Raw genomic sequence first — 9,354 nt, 5'->3', positions numbered from 1 at the left:
TCGAGCGGCGTTTTGTCCGGTTCGAGAAGGCCAGTAGGGACCCTATATAAGAGCGGAGGTGTCGCAGTCAAGAGGGTTCACGGCAGGGGTTCAGAGCCCGGTTCACTACAGTCCAGTCGACTACAGCACAGTTCAGCGGTGTGGTTCTGTACGGAGCATTACGACGGTTCAGTGCGGAGTACTGTCAAGTACAGTTGAGACGGCTGGCGTCTTGATCTTGGTCTGTGATCGAGTCCGACACAACTAGCCTAGTGTGTGAAGTCAGTCCTGAAATGTTGAACCCAGTGCAAGCCCGGAACGAGACGTTGAGGCCAGTGAGAGAGTTGATACGGCGGAACGGTGTTATCGGAGAGATATTTGTACAGTGTACGTGTTGCCAATTGTACAGCATTGGCTGTTATTTATCGACATTAAACTATTACGTTACTTTGGAGCCCTGAGTTGTCAAGTTCTTTAGGTTGGTGGTGTATGGTGCAGTTTGCAGAGAGCCTGGATAGTGAGGTTCGTAACAATATCTTTCCACCAAAATATGATGGGTACAGTGCAATTAAACGGTGCTAGCTCTGAAAGTTTCAGTATAAACAGCAGAGTTAAACATAGATCTGTCCTGGCCTCAACCCTCTAAAATCAGAACCACTATCGTAAGAGATATGCTATTTGCGGATGACGCAGCGGTATTGGCACACACGCAAGAGGAACTTCAGTCACTAATGTCCCGCTTCTCTCAGGCCTGTAAAGAATATGGCTTGACTATTAGCACGTAGAAAACAGATGTTATGGGACCACCTGCTACAGCACCACCCTCCATCCTCATAGACGATAATAAGCTGGACGCCGTAAACGAATTCTGCTATCTGGGATCCACAATTAAAGATGACCTGTCTCTAGAAGAGGAGATAAAAAAAAACGCATAGGGAAGGCTGCCTCGACCTTTACTAGACTCAGGCCAAGAGTTTAAGAAAATCATAAGCTAACTATGGTGACCAAAATTGAAGTCTACAAGGGAAGCGTTATGAGTTCACTGCTGTATGGCAGTGAATCATGGACCATCTACGCAAAGCAAGAGAGAAAACTGAACTAATTCCATTTGAGATGTCTCCGTTGGATCTTGAAAGTCACATGGAAAAAAAAAGTGTGCAATACTGAGATCCTTGCGCGATCACGTATTCCCAGCATCTTTGCAGCCCTCAGACAACATATATAATCTTATATTATCTCATGAAATATAGATGTTACTTCAAAAAAGATTATGCTTACGTCCTACGCGAGTTCCTGTGTCAATCTAGTCATGCATGTTAATTATTTAATGACATAATTTAGCCAAGTTATTGGTTTACCTGGCAGACTCATACAACCCTTTCTATGCTATAATAGCACTAGGAGAAAAATGACCATTTTTCCTAGCGTATGGAACATAGAATTGACCTTTATATATGTGTATTTCTGAGCATTTTAGTAGGCATTGTTTTTGTATTTAAAGATAATGGTTTAATGTTTTATGTATAATTGCTACTTTATTTTTTAGGCCTTCTATCCTGAAAGGTTTTCTAAATTTACTGATTTTACTAAAGGTAGAGTTTAGTATAAATTACAATTGGACCAGCTCACATCTCAATTACTAGTAAAAAATGTCTTATAATAAGTTATCTCGAAATGACCAGTGAATAATTTTTCGACAAAGAACCAGACATAACAGAATGAGACAGCAAATGTTCCGGAATCTTAACGTCGGGACGAGTGAAACCTGCCCTTGTGGAGCATCAATAGAGAATGGTGTCTATGTCCTTCATAGCTACATACTATATCAAGAGGCCCTAACAAGACTCTGGACCCAAAACCTTCATAAAGAACAAAAAGTATACGAAGAAATCGTGATCTGGAAATCACTGCGGTTCATGTCAGATACCGGTATAAGATAAGTGATCTGAAGCCTCCGACATGTAAAATGAGAACGAAGAAGAAGAAGAAAGACTAAAGGTGTTACTTAATCAAATGTAAATATTCATTTGTTATAAATTGAGCCGCTCTATTTCGTGTTTCTTTTAGTTTCTTAACGTTTTCTTGAGTTGAGGGGTACCAAACAAAGGATGCATAGGCCTATTTTATTATCGACATAACCAAGGCTAGGTTTTAAAATAATAATATATATCATAGGCGTAGGCCAGGATTTTTTCGGGGGGTGTGTTGATTTCGGGGTGGGGGGGGGGTTAAACCCCAACCACCCCCCTGGCTACGCTCATGACATATATATATATATATATATTTCAAATGATGAGAAACTTTTTAAAAAGTTTTTTTTTTTTATCTAACATAATTTTTTATGAATATGGCCTCCAAAAGGAAAAAGACATCAAGCCATATTGAAAAAAAAAAATGTAATTAAAAAAAAAATAAACGGTCAAGCTAATGTGTGTTTTTTTTTAAATGGTCAATTAGCTAGTTTTTTTTCCTAAAAATAAACAGCAATCAAATTTCTTGGAATACCGTCACAGCCATTTTTGAAGACAATGTCCTCTCACCGACTGATGTTATTATTTTTTTTTTTTTTGTAGTTTGGTTTTTTTTTTGACCTGATGAATTTGCAATCTTTATTTAAAAAATCTTAATGGTGCTAAAGAGAATTTTTTAAAATTACCTTATTCCAAGCGACCAAAACTGCTCCACACGATTGATCAAAATATCCAGTATCTAACCTTTTCATAAGGGCTATTTGAGATGGAATATCAAAAAGTTGGGCATCCTGGCCATTAACTATACGTTTTCTTGCTGAGAATGTCAAAAATGCAAATAAATAAAAGAAAAAAATTTTACCAAAAAAATAGTTTAATGGAAAGATTCTACGAAGAAAAAAAACTTAAAAGTGTAAGGCTGTGAAGGAATACTGTAGTTTCTGAAATAATGGTGTCAGAAACTCTATAAATGCAGAAAATAGCAAACCGCTTTTAGAAGTTCGACAGAAACCAGCTTTGAAAGGCGAAAATAGTGTATTTAGAGACACCAATAAAAAAAAAATTAACTGTGTAGTATGTCTCTTTTTTTCTTACGTTTGTATATTAAGACTTATATAGTTAATAACTTTCCTAGTTCACCAGATGTTGTGACTGCAAATAATAGTTCCGAAGCTGCATTTGGTCTTATTTAAAGAAAAATTGTGTTTTTGTAATTGTAACATAGAATAGTGGACCATAATAATTTGGTTCACAATAAGAATTACTTTCAGTACATAGAGGCCTTGCTCAAATTAAATTACTTTAAGATTATATGAGCTGTGTTGTTAATTAGTTTTTAATTTACGATGTCGATTTCAGGGAGTCTCGTAAAATACAATAAGGAGCATTTGGGCACTGTGGGATATATAGTGAGGGTGGCGTTTGCGATAAGATAGCTATGTTGGTTCTTAAAGTTAATAAAATGAGTTTAAAATCAATAAACATCTTAAGATTGATATTATATTTATAAAAAAAAGATTTAGGCTATATAATTGAATATATCTTCAAATGTTCATATTTATGGATTTTAGTTCTTGTCAAAGAGAGCTATTCTCATTCAATAAATATTTGTTTGCAGGATTTAACAAACTGTTATCTATATAGAATAATTGGATTGCATGCTGGAGAAAATAATATAAAAATATTAAAACAGAATTCAGAAAAATTGTAATAGACATCATAACCAAATCATCTTGTGAGAAAATGGAAAAAATGCATGTCTGCAACGTCAACGCAAGTAAATGTTAAAGACCCTGGACTAGATCTAGATTTACAAGAACTTGAACTTGAGAAGTTTACGCTCTGAAAATAGAGATCTAATTTTTAGATCAAATTTTAAAAGACACAAGACTTAGATCTAGATTTAACATCTCATCGTTTGCGATGTACTTTTGCTTGATGTCCAGATTTTAAACCTACCATCTTTTAGGCGCTATGCATGTTTGAGTTCTGGGGGCCGTCAACGTAGTGTAATGGCGACCTAGGTAAACATATTCGATCGGGCTCAACATCAAGCTGTTATGTGTTCAATTGACTCACCCACATGTTCACATTTCGACATTTGTCAACAAAATGGAGTTTTAGGATATGATTCTAGTAATTTTTGGTCCTGATTACTCTGTCCTGTATTGCTGTAAGTGATAGATGGCCTGCTTTGAGCCATGTTAATGTTGGCAGGTCATGAGGCTCTGGACCTTTTTCTGCTCAACAGAATTATTTACAGAGCCAGTAGGCAGATGGCAGCGCTACTGGGTGGGTTAGATCTGTGCACCTCGGTCTGACAGCACGACTAAACTAAACTAAACAACATTTACTGCAACAGCAGTTGTTTTAAGGCAGGAATTATAGCATTACTGATACACTTATTGATTAATTTAAAAAAAAAAGATTTATGTGTTGTCATTGACAATGAATAATTGTGCAATGTTTTATATAGCTATAAGAAAAGGAAATTCAGTGAACTAAAGTGTAAATTATTCCACACAGACAGACAGTTAGAAAGATAGAGTAAATCTATGTAAGCATTGTAAAAAAGAAGACTACGACTAGTTTGAAAAGCTCTAAGAAGATTAATGGTAGTGCTCATGCCTTTGTTGCAGTATACAATGGATATAAAAGTATCCATTTGCGATCAGTCATTATTAAGCCTAACAATAAATATTAGCTATATTTTATAAACATTTAACTTATCACGTTCATCGGCCATGTTGTTGTGAATGAGTGAAATAAGCAGACCAGTAAAGATGAATAAATTCATTGCATAAGTTGTAGTTTGATTATGAACATAAACTTACATTACGCTAGCTCTGGAGGTTAGGGCAACTAACAACCAAGATCTTTTATTCTGAATTCAGAGACTAAAATGTGTCTACTAAACATGTTTTTTTTTCCTAAAGTTGAGCCTGGTATAAGTTGACAGTAATCTATAACTTATCCAATTACTACATTCTGTTGATCAATTGATTTCAATTGATTACGGTAATAGAGTTTTGTAATAAGTAGATTTTAATACAATGCCTGTAAATTAGACTTTTAGTAGTAATAAATACATAATACAAATGTCTCATGTGTCAAGCTTAAAGATAATCATTGAGATAAACTTTTCTACTCAGATTAAATATAATATAAACAAATTGTAGAAACTTTATCATATCCTAGAGAACAATATTACTTATCACAATGTTTTACTAACAAGATCATTTTATATATGCATATCACTAAAGACTATACCCACCATCTACTCCCGTTGTTTTTTCCCCCAGATTTATTACATTATATTCTGGTAAGATCAATCCTAATGACTTATAACACATTTTTTACGATTCAAACACGAACCCGAGAGTCCTAGTATCCCTCTTACTCACGCAATGTTAGGTCAAAAAAGTTGTAGCCTATATGTTGTTTATTTTGGCCAGAACTTTTATTCTTAAATCTTTATCCTCAAATGGAAAAGTTGTCAGCAAACACCATTTTTTCTGCATTACCAATAATTAACTAATTTTTGATGTTTGAAGAACTACTTCTTTGGGCAGAAAGGACTCATTAGCCTTGGCTTGCAACCAGGGGCGGACTGGGTGTCAAAAATGGTCAAGTCATTTGTATATAATCCTGACCAAATGTAAATATCATATGACGGGTATCAAATTATAGGCCTACCTATCCTTAGAATTATTATGTAGAATTTAATGTATTGATAATGTTGGTTTTTAATCTGTAAAACGGAAAATCCTAAAAGGATGAAGCCTACAAGTATCACTGTCTACGGATATAGGCTATTACACAATATGTGCTACTTCATAGAACAACAACAATTTTTTATATAAAACAAAATATTTGTAGCGACGGGTGATGTACTTTAAAAAAAAAAGCCCACTGTGTTTGGTGAGTCCATTTATACCAAAAAATTGTTATTTTGATTGGTTTCAATTTGAATTATAAATGTAATTTTAAATTACTTTTTCAATCTTCGACTCACTACAGTTTAAAAAAAAAAGGAATTGATGAATTTGCCTACTGCTCTGCCCATCCTAATCCTTTAAGTATCGAGGGGGGGGGGGGTCGGTCAAACTTTAATGCAAAAAAAAATCATAGTTTGTAAACAAAATTAGTTTAAATCTCTATTTATTATAAGCTACTTATAGATATTGAAACCCATTGAAATATAATTTCGCTCTAATTCGCTCTAATCTTAAATTAAATCATTAATAAATATAAAATGAAGGAGCGTGGTCGGTACAAAAAGTAAGCCCCCCTCCTTACAGGGCAGACCAATACTAAGTGAGGACTCTTATATGATTGATTATTTGTTTTTATTCTATCTGTGACCACTGGGGTGGTAATTTGCATACGGGCGAAATTATTCTAATCAGAAAAATGTTTTTTTTTTCTGGGCATTCCGATGGTCTAGAGGTTAAGTTCGCTTGGTGCGTTATCGCTAGGCGGTGTTGTCGAATCCAGAGTCACAGGTTCGAGCCTCGGTCGTCGCATTCCCTTTTTTCGTAGCATTTTAATTCACTACTTTCTCTCTTGAAAACTTCGTCTCTGGTGCTGCTATCCATTTATGTCTAATCTATATGTATGTATCACATTTGTTTCAGCGCCTAGCTTCAACTCCATATTTACGTTTTTGTAGACTAGAACCGGTATTAGTATTTGTACTTCCGCTTGAGGTTGTATGGATTATTGGCGGGTAGTATCCCATGATGTTTCTTAAACAGTTGAAGTGTACAGTCAGTACAGTATTTCTGTGTATGTTACAGTTGATAATCTTGGTGATCTGGCTTGCAATCAATTTTAAAATATTTGTGTACCTGGGACGGCCTGTAGCCTAAGTTTAGAAATATGTTATTTTTTCATTGAGCTGTGTGTAAATGTTTTATATTTAAATGTAGTTATATACTTTTCTACTGTGTCTAAATAGTTGGTAGACTAATTTGTTTTCCAAGTTGTATTAGAGATGCTCAGTCTGCCATTATGAGTGTTTATGTGCTAGATCTAATAGAATATATGATTTTTATTTTTTTTTATTTATAGTTTTATATTTATATGTTGCAGGCTATTATTACTGCTGCAACTGATGCTACAGTATTTTGACATTGTTGCCTTTTTCTGTTCATATAGAAGTGATCTAGTTTCTGTTGTAAAGAGTGAATTAATATTTGGGTATTACAGTTTTAATTTGGAGGAAATCTGGACTAGTTATTGTTTGTATTTTAATGTGGGTTTAACGTGAATCTAGTAGGTTTAGTGTAGCAAGTTGTTGTAATTCAGATAGTGGGTTTGTTAGTGTTAATTATGGTAGGGGAGTTTGGAAGTTTTGAGTTTTTGGCTTATCTACAAAATTTAGCCCATGTCGTGCCCGTAATCCTTCAAGGATTACTCTCCCTTCATATCTTTAGAGCTAAATTCCATACAGTTAAATTATGGTAGTAGCGTACATCTAAAGAAGAATGTTTTCGAATAGTGAAATTTTAGTTTTTCCTTGGGCGTGGCCTCGAATTGCTTAAATCCGGCCCTGTTTCTACTATTTACAAGTATTACAAAATATGCAAGGAAAAGATGGTACTTATTGTGAATTCTTAAACAAGACTTTATGGACAAACAGGCTGCGTCTTACATTGAGTCAAGAAACATCAGGGATTGATTAGCAAGAGAAAATGCATATTTAATACAAAATAATCAAAGTAAATTTTAAATATACGATGTCAAAACAATTACAAGCCAAACTACCACTACATTAAGTAGAAAACAGCAATTTACAATTATAGATTCTTAAACTCTCAGGTCTATAACATAACTGGTAGTATTCGAAAGGTTGTAACTCCATTTAACCAATAGACCAATACGATCAGCTGACATAATTGTAGAACTACTCTTACTTTACAACCATAATTTAATCAATTCGAGGCCACGCCCAAGGAAAAACTAAAATTTCACTATTCGAAAACATTCTCCTCTAGATGTACGCTACTACCATAATCTAACTGTATGGAATTTAGCTCTAAAGATATGAAGGGAGAGTAATCCTTGAAAGATAACGGGCACGACATGGCCTAAATTTTGTAGATAAGCCAAAAACTCAAAACTCCCAAACTCCCTACCATAATTGACATTAACAAACCCACTATCTGAATTACAACAACTTGCTACACTAAACCTACTAGATTCACGTTAAACCCACATTAAAATACAAACAATAACTAGTCCAGATTTCCTCCAAATTAAAACTGTAATACCCAAATATTAATTCACTCTTTACAACAGGAACTAGATCACTTCTATATGAACAGAAAAAGGCAACAATATCAAAATACTGTAGCCTCAGTTGCAGCAGTAATAATAGCCTGCAACATATAAATATAAAACTATAAATAAAAAAAATAAAAATCATATATTCTATTAGATCTAGCACATAAACACTCATAATGGCAGACTGAGCATCACTAATACAACTTGGAAAACAAACTAGTCTACAAACTATTTAGACACAGTAGAAAAGTATATAACTACATTTAAATATAAAACATTTACACACAGTTAAATGAAAAAATAAAACATTTCTAAACTTAGGCTACAGGCCGTCCCAGGTACAAAAATATTTTAAAATTGATTGCAAGCCAGATCACCAAGAACTATCACATAGACAGAAATACTGTACTGACTGTACACTTCAACTGTTTGGGATACTACCCGCCAATAACCCATACAACCCCAAGCGGAAGTACAAATACTAATACCGGTTCTAGTCTACAAAAACGTAAATATGGAGTTGAAGCTAGGTGCTGAAACAAATGTGATACATATATTAGACATAAATGGATAGCAGCACAAGGGACGAAGTTTTCAAGAGAGAAAGTAGTGAATTAAAATGCTACGATAATAAGGGAATGCGCCGACCGAGGCGCGAACCTGTGACCCTGGATTCGACACCACCGCCTAGCAATAACGCACCAAGCGAACTTAACCTCTAGACCATCGGAATGTCCAGAAAAAACATTCTTCTGATCCAGAGTCATTTCGCCCGTATGCAAATTACCACCCCAGTGGTCACAGATAGAATAAAAACAAATAATCAGTCATATAAGAGTCCTCACTTAGTGTTGGTCTGCCCTGTAAGGGGGGGGGTGTGCTGCAAACGCACCTCCCACGCTTACTTTTTGTACCTACCACGCTCCTTCATTTTATATTTATTAATGTTTTAATATAAGATTAGAGCGAATTAGAGCGAAATTATATTCCAATGGGTTTCAATATCTATAAGTAGCTTATGATAAATAGAGATTTAAACTAATTTTGTTTACAAACTATGATTTTTTTTTGCATTAAAATTTGACCGACCCCCCCCCCTCGATACTTAAAGGATTAG

Source organism: Biomphalaria glabrata, chromosome 2, assembly GCF_947242115.1.
Source record: "Biomphalaria glabrata chromosome 2, xgBioGlab47.1, whole genome shotgun sequence".
In the NCBI taxonomy this organism is placed as follows: domain Eukaryota; kingdom Metazoa; phylum Mollusca; class Gastropoda; family Planorbidae; genus Biomphalaria; species Biomphalaria glabrata.
This window is presented reverse-complemented; position numbering follows the sequence as displayed.